General features: G+C 38.7%; 1 protein-coding gene and 1 non-coding gene across 2 annotated transcripts in view; one reads left to right on the top strand and one right to left on the bottom strand.

Moving 5' to 3' along the window:
• LOC103783563 (zinc finger protein 492) overlaps positions 1-13918 on the top strand; it is a 193251-nt gene that overhangs the window by 28410 nt on the left and 150923 nt on the right.
• LOC112437932 (U6 spliceosomal RNA) lies at positions 5395-5501 on the bottom strand. The gene has a single exon (XR_003026434.1). It is a non-coding gene; the product is annotated as a U6 spliceosomal RNA (small nuclear RNA).

The raw sequence follows: 13918 nt of genomic DNA, 5'->3' as shown, positions 1-13918 counted from the left end.
CAAATACTCATCAATGATAGACTGGATAAAGAAAGTGTGGCACATATACACCATGGAACACTATACAGCCATAAAAAAGGATGAGTTCATGACCTTGGCAGGGACATGGATGAAGCTGGGAACCATCATTCTCAGCAAACTGTCACAAGAAGAGAAAACCAAACACCACATATTCTCACTCATAAGTGGGAGTTGAACAATGAGAACACATGGACACAGGGAGGGGAACATCACACACCGGGGCCTGCCGAGTGGTGGGAGGCTAGGGAAGGGATAGCATTAGGAGAAATACCTAATGTAGATGACAGGTTGTTGGGTGCAGCAAACCACCATGGCACATGTGTACCTATGTAACAAACCTCACCGTTCTGCACAGGTACCCCAGGACTTAAAGTATAATAATAATTAAAAAAAAGATTATAGTCCTATTCAGTAAAGCAATTTACTTAAAATGTACACAGGATAAAGCACTATCGGAGGGGTAAAGGGAAGGAGGGGAAAAACCACCAACATAAGCTGAGGTCTGACTTTATACTTGACAGTCCCTCAGACTCACTGGGGAGGGCCATGCATGAATAGTTCACAATTAAATGGTAAAGCAAGGCAGCGTTGGAGGATTTCCTGCCAGAGAAATGGTGGAGGCAGAAAGAGTTTTGGGAATGGATGACAGCCAGCCAGATCAGTTTCTTGGTGTAGTAGGAGTTAAAAATACATCTTCCTGAGGCCTTTGGGTGTGGTTGAAAACTAAGGGTGAATGGACTCAAGCAGGTGGAAAGTGCTGTGAGCTTTATGGACTTGAACTTGGCATAGCAACACCTCTAAGGACTTTCAGATCCTAAATGCCATGGTGGGGGTTTTCCTCAAGCTGTGCTTAACCCTTCTGAGTCTCTTAGGAGACTGACACAATCCCTTCATATACCTAAGTGGGCATCTTTTTCTCTGTAACTAAAGCCAAATTCATATCAATGATGAACTGAACAGTACAATGACTGTTTCTCTGCTGAATACTACCAATAGGGTGAAATGAATCACTCTGAGTCCAACTCATGAAAGCAAGCATTCTGGGAGAAATGATTCCCATTTCCTTTCATCCTACCCATAAGGGCAAGTGTGCAAATCCCTACATAGCAACCAAATGTGTGCTCTTTAAAAATAAATTAACCTGAATTACTCTGAAAGTCAAATTGAAACCTCACTGACTTCACCTCTTATTAAAAGAAGTTGCCCTAGACCAAATCTGGAAGAAATGCTTAATTTTCTTTGACTCTAGAGTCAGTAACAGAAGATCTATTATTAGATGCATTTCAGAGATTGTTAGAAGTTAAAAAAAATCTATAGAGCACACAGTATCCAAACAAATTCAGGATTCAGTGGTTCTAACACCTGTGGGTATTAGAAGATTGCTACTGAGCATAGCCTTCAACAAGGTAAGACACAAAAACTTTTTTTTTCAAGTTATTGAAAGTTTGTTCCTCTTGGCATGCCTAGCTATATCTTAGAGCTCAGTGATGAAAACCACTGAACTAAAATACATTGTCAGCTGAAGTCATGTATGGGGCTCCCTGACACCATGTGAAGCTATGCATCTTTCTTGTGTGACTTAGCCATTTCCTATAGAGGTTGATGGCCATTGCAAGACACTATGGAATCACGTCACACAGCCCATGCTGAATGATCTAAAGAGGTACCATTAACCTCCTCTTGGCTCTTCCTAGTCACTAGCTCTCATGGAAGAGCCTGGTGTTTCATTAGATAGCTAGGCCATCTTGCCTGATGTTTTTGATTACAACCTTTATTTTTATTCATATCCTATCATTTTAATAATATTTGAGATGATTTTGAGACTCTTTAAGTCCTTATAAAGATGGTTCTTGCTTAAAAGAGTAGGCAGTAACCCTTTTCCTTTCAAACTTGATGTTTCCTACCTTGACCTTGACTCAGAAAAAAGGCCAGAGATTGTTGTAATGTAAGGGAACATGCTGCAACATCATTCTGAAATAACAAAACCAGGTGACGATGCTTATAGTCATTAGCAACTGAAACCAATAGAAAGTCCTTTGTAATAAGCCACCTACACTAACATAAAACTTTTAACAGAGAAAGTGTTAACATATGCTTTGTTATTGCTTGGAATTTGGAAGTTTTTAAAAAATTTTTTTTCCAGGCATGATTTCTACTTTTAAGGAAATAGCCCTTTCCAATTTGCATTCATGTAGTACTTACTACAGTATATAGTAAAAAATGTAGAACTTTCCCGTATTTAAATTAAAATTCCTTCATTTCTCTAAGTGAAGAAAACCAAAGGGAATTCACATTTTAATTGAAATGAAAATATATATTACAGTTTAGAAAAAAGTTATCCTCAAATAAATTTCATTGACGAGTTCTAGACATTTTATTTTGCTCACAAAATTTTGTGTCACCATAAGAGATTTGAAAGACACGAAAGCAAAGAAAAGAGAAAGAGAAAATATATGTCAGAAATTGCTGAAAGAAAAATCCACATTTCACATGTGGTTATATGAAAAAACACCTATTCTCCCCTGTGGGCCATTGAAACAAATTGTTGAGAACAGGACCTTGTCTTGGTAAAAGGAAAATATATATTCCACACTTTAGGTAGAAGTTGAAAATGATAAACAATGTGTCCGGGGAAGAAGTGGGAGAAATTTTGTTGCTTCCATATGAATATGTCCATGCCATACAGATTGCGGGCCTTGGGGGTGGTGCAGAAGGAAAGAAATTCATCTGTTATCAGGGGTACAGCAGCACCCAGGGTCAGAGCAAAAGTCTCCCTCTAAAGATGTTTATTGACATACATGATGATGAATATGTTGACTTTATGAACTCTTCTTTTTGGGGAGCATGACAAGTGCAGTTTCCTCTGTGTACTCATGCCTCAGTTTCTGGAAATTTTACATCCAGAGATTAATGATCCATCACATAATCTATCAGGCCAATGGATTTATTTTTCAAAAGACTTGCTGGATGATCCTGATTTAAGTTATTCACCTAAAATTCTGATTCACAGCCTCAATTTGATCATTAAGCTATTACCACTGCATCCCCAAATGGGTTTGCTGGTCATCTCCGCAGTGAAGCCCAGTAAGATTCTTTCCTTTTTATTGCTTTCTTGTCTAGCAATACCTGACTGTTCTAACCAGGCCTGTGAGAGGCCTACCTCTAGCAATAATGCTCAGTCAGCACACTCAAAAGGATGTGTCTCTTCCATGGAAACCTGTGACACTTCAAATGCTTACCAACTTATATTAGATTACCATATTACTATATTAGAAGATTAGACTTATAAGTGATTTTTAGTATATTCAGATGATTAGTAACATATTAATATCTTCATGGTATATTAGATTATTCATTCAGCAATTTTTGAATACCTACTATTTGTCAGACAGTCTTTTAGTCCTATGAACAAAACCATTAACAAAACAGACACAAATCTTTGTGATGTAGAAGGTTACATTCTATTAGGGGAAAACAAAATAAACCATAACTGTAATAAATAAGTAAATTAAATGCTATGGAAACAAAAGTAGAACAGGACAGGTAAATCAGTCATGCTGGAGGGGTGGTTATAGGAGGTAGATGACAGTTTTAAATAAGGTAATCACCATTGAGAAATTGAGTTTTGAACAAAGGCTGAAGAGGATGAGGGAGATACCCTGAGGGACAAAAAAATCCAAGTAGAGGGAACAGCCCCTGCAAAGATCTTAAGGCAAAGAACTACTTGGCATATTCAACAAACAGCAAGGAGGCTCTACAGCTGGAGCAGAGGGAGCTAGGTGAGGCTGATGGAAGATGAGGTCAGGAACTAGAAAAGAACAAAATCTATTTCTTACAGTTCTGGAGGTTGGAAGTCCAAGATCAAGGGGTCAGCCAATTCAGTTGCAGGTGAGGGCTCTCTTCCTGGTGTGCAGGTGGATGCCTTCTTGCTGTGTTCTCATGTGGTCATTCCTTGGTCTGTTGGAGTGGAGAGCAAAGGAGAAAGCTCTGGTCTCATTCTCTCTACTTATAAGGACTCTAAGACTGTCTGATCAGGGCTCCACCCTATAACCTCATTTATCTTTCATTACTTCAGTAACAGTTGTATCTCCAAATAAAGTCACAATGGGGATCAGGGATTCAATCTATGAATTTGGTGGTGGTGAGGGGGTGGGGGGAGAAGAAGCACAATTTAGTCTATGGCAGGGTCTGTATTGTGATTTGTCTTGAAACTGGGATCTATTTATTGAATTATTGATATAAATTTTCTTTATCTGTAGGATAATGCTCTGACTAGTAATTATTTAGGAGTGATAGATCTATTTCTGGAATAGCTGTGTGCTGTATTATTCTCATTTTAAGATGAAATAAACAATAAGTTTAATTATGAAGGCAGATGTTTAAAATTAGCCGTGGGGGACTGACTGCTACTGTGTAGGGTGTCATCAGCAAATCTTATTAACAATTTAGAAGGTGCTTAAAATAATAAGTTAAATCTACTACGAGCTCTAGGATAGAAAGAATTGTTTTCAAGTCTACTAATTTCCTTTATTGAACACACATTATATGATACTACTATTCCAAACTAGCTTATAATAACAATTTAACTAAAACTACCATATCCTTTGCTTTATAATATAGTCAAAATAAAGTCAGGTCACTAAGCCAGGAATGTTAGGAGGAAAAAGAGTATTGTTGATCCCTATTTAGGGATCTAAACTAAAACCATCTTTACCTCACCTAATTTATGTCTACATGACTTTCTAAACAACAGATTAGTTTTAGTCAATTTAGGGAAGTAGGTTGCCAATACAATAAGAGGGAAAATAAGAGTAAACAGTTTTTTTGATCCAATACATGTGGTAATGACCGTACTCTTTATTAATCTACTTGAGTCAGACACATAAATTGTGACTTTAATGGCACATTTGGAATATGAGCTGCCAAAATCAGATGCTTTTGATAGCATTCTAGAAAAGGAAGAAACTACAGAAGCTTCGGGCTCAACCCCTTTTTGGTGATTAAAGTCATTACTCTAGAGGGACAATAGGAATGTAGGAGGTCATGCCTAGCAGAGTCTGGACTAGAATTTGAGACTAAGCCTTTTGTTTTCTAAGTAAATTTTAAGTTTATTTTAAAATTTAAAGTACTTTTTTTCATTGTTTTAAATTTTACTTTGAGTTCTGGGATACATGTACAGAACATGCAGGTTTGTTACCTAGGTATTCATGTGCCATGGTGGTTTGCTGCACCTATCAACCCGTCATTTAGGTTTTAAGTCCTGTATGCATTAGGAATTTGTACTAATGCTCTCCCTCCCCTTGTCTCCCATCCCCTGACAGGCACCAATGTGTGATGTTCCCCTCCCTGTTTCCACGTGTTATCATTGTTCAAAAACATATGGAACAGTTCACAAATTTGCTTGTCATCCTTGTGCAGAGGCCATGCTGATCTTCACTGTATTGTTCCAATTTTAGTATATGTGCTGCCAAAGCGAGCACCAGACTAGGTCTTTTTAAGTTGTATCAAACTTCTCACATGTACCACCCCACTGTAGATTTGGATTATATCCAAAATATACTGCCATGTTCTCTACCTAATAAAACATTGCTAAGCAAGGATTACCTGAGGTATTTCTTGACAAAAAGGATCTAAAAATCCATAGAAGGATTCTTCAAAGAATATCAGAAGTAGCCTTCCTTGTCCTAAGAACTATGTAGGCACAATGCTAAAAATTGCTATATTGAAATTTTAAGAAACTTACAGTAACAAGAGTTATCATTTTTTAGTGTAAAGAATTTTCGGCAGGGTGCGGTGGCTCATGCCTGCAATCCCAGCACTTTGGGAGGCCAAGGTGGGTGGATCCTGAGGTCAGGAGATCAAGACCATCCTGGCCAACATGGTGAAACCCTGTCTCTACTAAAAATACCAAAAATTAGCCAGCATGGTGGCATGCACCTGTAATCCCAGCTACTCGGGAGGCTGAGGCAAGAGAATCGCTTTAACCTGGGAGGCGGAGGTTGCAGTGAGCCAGGATTGTGCTACTGCACTCCAGCCTAGGCGACAGAGCGAGACTCCATCTCAAAAAATAATAATAATAATAATAATTTTCCTGGAAGAGTATCTTATGTTTTCTTTACTAGTTCCATTCCTCTATTTTAACTATTTTGCTTTACATTTCTTTCTCGAATTTGTGAAATGTTACTTCCTTCTCTCACTAGCCCTAAAGAGTTTACTCTTACTAACCAGGTACCATGATAAGCGCAGGTGAGAAAACCATGTGTGCCTATGCGCATGTCTTCAGCAAGAAATTGGTGAATTGTCATTTTCTTTTGAAACTTATAGAAATACAAGAAATACCTGCGTACCATATTTTTAAAACCATACTGCAATCATTTCCTACTTCTAAGTAGCATGTAATATGAAACAGCTGAAATGTTTCAAAACACATGTACATGAAATGCTTTTTTGTATTGAGCTTGATAAATAGCCTGAGACCTTGGGAAAGTCAGAATGTTTTCCAATGTGTCTGATATGTCGAGTGCTGTCATATTCATGTGGTTGCATGGTCAAATTTGAGTGTGAGAAATGGCTTGGTTTTCTCATGCAGAATGGTAGAGTCAAAACATTGTGTAATTGATTAAGACATGGTGTATACTAAATGTATACATACACACATATACATCCATATGCACATACAACTATACATATACATATAAATATAAATCTACACACACATAAAAATATATATAACCTACTATGTATAAACAAGGATACTAAATCCTATGAGAGCTACAAAGACAAATAAGACAGTGTCCTGGAGAAGACGGCATGTAAATGTTTAAATAACATTGGTTAGAAAATGTTCAGGCCTATGACAACAGGCCAGGAGACTTTAGATGATTTTAAGGAAGTTCTAGAAAGGGTAAGGAGACATGAAGATCAATGTTATCAAACAACAAACAAACCCTCCAAACAAAACACAACAAAATAAAATCCACTGCATCTCCTTCACAACTTGTTTCCTGGGACTGTTGGTCAAGCCAGGTAAGGACAATCTCTAGGAGCCATGAACTCCAGGGCTGCCTGGAATCAAATTCTTGCTCTACCCTTACTAACTATGAGACCAGGGAAAACTACTTACCTTCACTGTGCCGGTTTCTTCATTTGTAGAATGGAGTTGATGATCGTGCATACTTAATGGTATTGTCTTGAGGATGAAGTGGGTAAATATATGTAAAATGCTCCAAAGCATGGAAGCGACGCACAGCTTAGAAGGTTGGACTAGGCCTAAACACAGGGATGGGATCACTTGGTGTCGGGAGAGGGAAAGGAAGTACTTTCTCTTGCTATTCCCAAGGTCAGTACATTTTCCGGCTTTAAAGTCTATAAAAAATAAAGTGAGAAATACTACATTGGTTCAACCTCAAGCTTACAACTTCAAAGTTAAAAAGTCCTACAAAGTTTGAGTACAATGAATCTCATAATAGTTATGTCACAGAGGCTCCCTGTGTGCTTTATTGGAGTTAATAATAACAACTTAATTATTTTCCAAATCAAATTATGAGGAACAGATGAGTTAACATTGTTTTGTAGACTTTTTCAATTCCTGACATTTGGATCAGGAAAAAGAAAACACCTGCCTTTATGTTGCATTCCTCCTGCCCCCATCCCCAGGCCTTCTCTGAGGACAGCAATGCTCCTTCTCAGGTTAGTTGTGATCTCTGAGTGTACGAACTGCTTCCTGGGCTGGTGGGCACTTTCAGAAGCAGCCTTTAGGTTATTACAGCAAAACACAATGAGATTTTTTTTTAGCTGATGTACTTTATAAGTAGCTGTCATAAGCATTATAAAAATTCTATTCTTTTAAGATGTAGACATCTCAGAGCGCTTTCTTTTCAAGATTTTTTCTACAGAGTACTTTGAAAAAACATAAGAAAAACAACCACAAAACCCTTTCAGTGATTTCCAGGTAAGTACTTCCATTAATGTTTGTGCTTAGGTCTTTGAGGCTGTGTCACTAAACTGGAAATCATTTTCTCCTTCAAAGATGCTAGAGTTGTTTTTTGTTTATTTTTCAGTTTTATTCCTCTCTCTCCTTAACATGTCAGACTGAAACAATAGATGTTTTATGCCTTTATGATATTGAAAAGGCATCAATAGTTTCTTTCCCTGGTGGACCTGTCTTGTTTCATTGATTAATATTTCCCCCAGGGAGTCCAATACGGGTAGGAAAGGACTGTAGAGGGACTGGCCAGGCCTAAGCAACAGTGCAGGTAAGCTTGCCTGAAAGATCAAGTTGAGTCTCACACTATTCTAGAATGGGGCACTCAGTAATTTAGAACTGCAGGAATTAGGGGAAGAGCCTTTGCATTGTTAAAAGACTGAGTCACCTGAAAAGACAGAAATTGACTTTGGTAGTAAACAAGTTACATTTCTATGCACCCAGGTCGATGGCAAACTGTTTACACCTTTCGTTTTTTTTTTTTTTTTTTTCGTCTGAATTCTCTTTGATTGCTCGGGAGGCTGAAAGTAAAGGGAAATTACTGCTTCCAGGAAAGGGAAATTATTTTTCTCAACCAGTCACTGATGTGGATTGGTGGAAAAATGCCCACCTACCTCACCTTTTGAGTGATAACTCTGAGGTGAGTGTTCTATACCAATTCCTGGTGCTCCAATTGCCTATGGTGGAAACTGGCATGATCATGCCCTCTTAATTGGCTTCCTTCCCTTCCTTGCCTCTTTTCTCTGTACCCTACCAGGGTTTTCCTGTAGCACCTCCCAAGTAAACTATTGGCACATAAATCTTGTCTCAGAGTTGCCTTCTGGCGGAACCCAGACTAAGGCAACTCAATCCACCAAAATACTTGGAGAAGAAGAAAGCATTTTATGTCAGAAGTTAGAAAATGGCAATGTTCCCAAGTTTTCTTCTTTCTCTCCAAGAAGACCACTGATGGGTACAGATGGAAAAAAATCGATAGCATCAAAGTTTAATTTTTCCCTAGGTGCTATTGAAGAATAATTGACAAACAAAAATTGTATATGTTTATGGTATACAGTGTGATGGTTTGATACACATATGCATCATGAAATAATCATCACAATCAAGCTAATTCATATATCTATTACCTCATATATTTGTCCCCCCCCCCTTTTTTATTATACTTTAAGTTCTGGGTTACACGTGCAGAACGTGCAGTTTTGTTACATAGGTATACACGTGCCATGGTGGTTTGCTGTACCCATCAACCCCACCAACCTGTCACATCCATTAGGTATTTCTCCTAATGGTATCCCACCCCCAGCTCCCCACCCCCTGACAGGCCCTGGTGTGTGATGTTCCCCTCCCTGTGTCCGTGTGTTTTCACTGTTAAACTCCCATTTATGAGTAAGAACATGCGGTGTTTGGTTTTCTGTTCTTGTGATAGTTTGCTAAGAATGATGGTTTCCAGCTTCATCCATGTCCCTGCAAAGGACATTAACTTATTCTTTTTTAATGGCTGCATAGTATTCCATGGTGTATATGTGCCACATTTTCTTTATCCAGTCTATTATTGCTGGACATTTGGGTTGGTTCCAAGTCTTTGCTATTGTGAATAGTGCCGCAATAAACATATGTGTGCATGTGTCTTTACAGTTGAATGATTTATAATCTTTCGGGTATATACCCAGTAATGGGATTGCTGGGTCAAATGGTATTTCTAGTTCTAGATCCTTGAGGAATCACCACACTGTCTTCCACAATGGTTGAACTAATTTACACTCCCACCAACAGTGTAAAAGTGTTCCTATTTCTCCACATCCTCTCCAGCATCTGTTGTTTTCTGACTTTTTAATGACCGCCATTCTAACTTTGCCTTCCTTTTTGTGTTGATAATACTTAAGATCTACTATCTTAGCAAATTTCAAGTATGCATTACTATTAACCATGCTGTACATTAGGTCTCTAGAACTTATTTATCTTATAACTGAAAATTTATGCCCTTAGGCTAACATCTTCTCATTTCCCACACCCCTAGTCCCTAATAACCATCATTCTAATATCTGTTTTTACCACACGTAAGTGAGTTCATGCAGTACATGTCTTACTGCATCTGGCTATTTCACTTAGCATAATGTCCTTCAGGTTCATCCATGTTGTCTCAGCTGGCAGGATCTCCTTCTTTTTAAGGTGGAATAATATTCCATTGTATACATACATACCATCCTATTCATCTGTCACCAGACACTTAGGTTGATTCCATATCTTGGTTATTGTGTATAATGCTACAATGAGCACGGGAGTGCAGACATTTCTTCAACACACTGATTTAATTTCCTTTGGATATATACCCAATAGTGGAATTGCTGGATCCTACGGTATTTCTATTTTTAGTTTTCTGAGAAAACTACTGTTTTCTTCACGCTGTTTTCTGTAATGGCTACACCAATTTACATTGCCACTGACGGTGTGGAAGGGCTCCCCTTTCTCCATATCCTTCCCAACACTTATCTTTTGACTTTTTGGTAATAGCCAACCTAACGTGTGTGAGGTAATATCTCATTGTGGTTTTGACTTTCATTTCTCTGATGATTAGTGATATTGATCATCGTTTCATATACCTGTTTGCCATTTGTATGTCTTCTTTGGGAATATGTCTACTCAGGTCCTTTGCTCATTTTTGAATTGGGTTGTTCTATTGCCATAGAGCTGTATTCCTAAGATAGTTTAGATATTAACTACTTATCAGATAGAGGATGCGCACATATTTCTTGCATTCCATATGTCTTTTCATTTTGTTGATTGTTTTCTTTGCTGTGTAGAAACTTTTTAGTTTGATGCAGTTCCATTTGTTTATTTTTGCTTTTGTTGCCTGTGATTTTGGTATGATAACCAACAAGTCATTGCCAAGACCAATGTCATGGAGTTTTTCCCATGTTTTCTTCAAGAAGTTTTATGGTTTCAGGTCTTACACTTGTCTTTAATCCATTTTGAATTGGTTTTTGTGTATGGCGTAACATAAAGGTCCAATATCATTTCTTTGAATATGGATATCCAGTTGTCCCACCTTTTATTGAAAAGACTATCCTTTCCTTATTGGGCATTTTGGGTGCCTTTGCCAAAAATTTGTTACTATAGGTGGGATTATTTCCAGGCTCTCTATTTTGTTCTATTGGTCTATATGTCTACATTTATGCTAGTGCCACACTGTTTTGATTACTATAGCTTTGAATTATAATTTGAAATCAGGAAGTGTGATGCCTCCAGCTTTGTTCTTCCTTTTCAATATTGTTTTAGCTATTCAGGGTCTTTGTGGTTCCATATGAATTTTAGGATTTTTTTACATTTCTGAGAAAAATGTAATTAGAACTTTGATAGGGATTGCATTGACTCTGTAGATCACTTTGGTTAGTATTTAACAATATTAATTCTTCCAATCCATGAACTCAGTATATCCTTTCTTTTTTTGTACCTCAGAATTTCTCTTACTCTTTAACATAAACCATTTATTGGTTTTGTTTTTGTTTGCTTGTTTAGATTCAGGGGGTACATGTGGAGGTTTGTTACATGAATATATTGTATAATGTTGAGGTTTGGGCTTGGTATCCCATCACTCAAATAGTGAACATAGTACCCAGCAGGTAGTTTTTCAACCCTTGATCCCACTCACTTAAGCCTTTTGGAGTCTCCATTGTCTATTGTTTTCATGTTTATGTCCATGTGTACTCAATGTTTAGCTCCCACTTATAAGTGAGAATGTGGGATATTTGGTTTTCTGTTTCTGTGTTAACTCATGTAGGATAATGGCTCCCAACTGCATCCATGTTGCTGTAAAGGTCATGATTTTGTCATAAACACAGTGTATCTTTCCATTTGTCTTCTTAAATCTTTTAAAATTAATATTTTATAGTTTTCACCGTACAGTTCTTTTACTTACTTGGTTAAATATATTCATAAGTATTTTATTCTTTTTGATGTGATTGTAAATGGGATTCATTCTGAGCTGTAACCCTTCTAATTCTCTCCCTTTAGTACAAAAGGGGTGATTTCTCTTTAGAGTCATTCAGCTTTTTCCTTCCGTGCCTAGCTGGCTGAGATATGCCTCAGGCTGCCTGCCCTACCATCACCTAGGAAACTCATTTTGCTGCCTCTGTCCCTGCTAGTGTGTCTATTGCCTTGAATGACAGCTGGGCACCAGCAGTACCTTCAGGGATTTGTGTGGCTGGGAGCACAGGTCGCTGCATTCTTCTGCCCCAGGCAGACTGTTGTGCACTGTTGTGTGTGCGTGAGGTGTGCGGCTCCCGTTTTCTGCAGCCAGGCCCACCACTGCTCAGGAAATTGTCACTGATGCTGTGAAAACCAGAGATGTATTCCTCTGCTCCTGAGTCAAAGAGTTAAGGGTCTCACAGCCCTCACCTACTCTCCCAGCTCTGAGAAACCTGGTATCTGGCAGGCAGAGTATCACCTGTGTGTTTTTAGGCTGAGGTTGGCTGTAGTATCTTCACAGGTTTGGATACATTTCACTCCCTCTACCTCTCCCCGAGGTTCCTGCTCTTTGGCCTCAAGCATAGCATGAAAACATTGTTTGAAAGGCACTGATGGCTTTATGTGATGGTGGTTGGTCATATGGCTTCACTAGTTATTGATACTGTTGCAGCACAAAGAATATTGTGACATTTCACTGTTATATACGTGATGTCATTAAATTGGACAACTTTGTCTTCTTTCAAGAGATAAAGAAAAAAGGTTTCCTTCTTTTGGAACTGCAGGTGGGTGGGGATGAGGAGGGGCATGCTCTTCTCTCCTCATTATACTTACGTCTCAACCACTCCTTGTTGATTCTCTCACCTCACATCCCCTGGGAAACTTTATAGGCTGCTCCACATCAATCCAGGACTTCCCCTTTTGGAGTCCTAGGCAAGGAAGCAATCTCCTAGTGCTGCCTAATACTCAGGATTTGGAGTGTTAGCAGGAGATGAGCAGATAGCCAAGGGCGTGACAGAAGCCACAGGGTTGCTGTTGGGTCCTCTAGTGGAGTGGGGGGCAGGTGGAGTAAGTAGGCAGACTGAGGCCCCAAAGGGGCTGGGGAGATAAGGGTATGGGTGTACTAGGGCACCGAGCAAGGCAGGGCCCCAAGTAGGAAGATGCCATGGGAATGAAAGAAAAGTCATTGTAAAGTGTTGAGACTATAAGGCACTAGTCTAGCAAATAGCAGCTGTATTTCCTGCCCAGGTCCTAAACAAGTTGAAAAATAGAAGAGAAATGAGAGAGGCCAAAAATATCACTTTCATTTCTGATAGAATGAGAAGACCACCTTCCCTGCCATATAAAAAGTCTGGCTACCCTGAGGACTCCATGCTGGAAAGCCCATATGGAAAAATCACATAAGGATAGAGAGAGAGGCTGCAGGTGCCACTTTGGCCGTGTCAATGAGTGAGACCGCAGGTGATTCCAGTCCCAGATACTATTTGACTGCATGCAGAATCACTGAGCCAAGCCCTTTCCATATTTTTAACCTGTAGAAATGATTCATGTTAAATAATTATTTTAAGCCATCGAATTTTGTTATTTTTAGTTACACAGAAATGGGTACCCAAATCCTACATTCTCATTTTGAAAACAAATTGGTTATCATCATTTATTGGATAAAACATTTTGCAGTTAGTATTAGCAAGCCCTATGTTTGTGTATGTGCCTGTGTGTAAGTGAGTGTTTATTTTTCACTTTAGTGCATGTTTATGAATTATTATCATATGTTTTGTAGGCTAGCTAACAAATAACATCCACGAAAGGCTTGAAATTCTGCATTTCTAGCAAGCTCCCAGGAGATGCTGATGCTACCCAGCCAGGGACCACACTTTGAGCAGTTAGGCACTAAACTATATTGTTTCAAATACCAGCTGGTGGGTCGCATGCCTCCTGGTAGACTGTAGGTTG

Source organism: Pan paniscus, chromosome 20 (genome assembly GCF_029289425.2).
Source record: "Pan paniscus chromosome 20, NHGRI_mPanPan1-v2.0_pri, whole genome shotgun sequence".
NCBI classification, from domain to species: domain Eukaryota; kingdom Metazoa; phylum Chordata; class Mammalia; order Primates; family Hominidae; genus Pan; species Pan paniscus.
The sequence above is the reverse complement of the archived record's forward strand: the minus strand, read 5'-3'. Positions and strand labels throughout refer to the sequence as shown.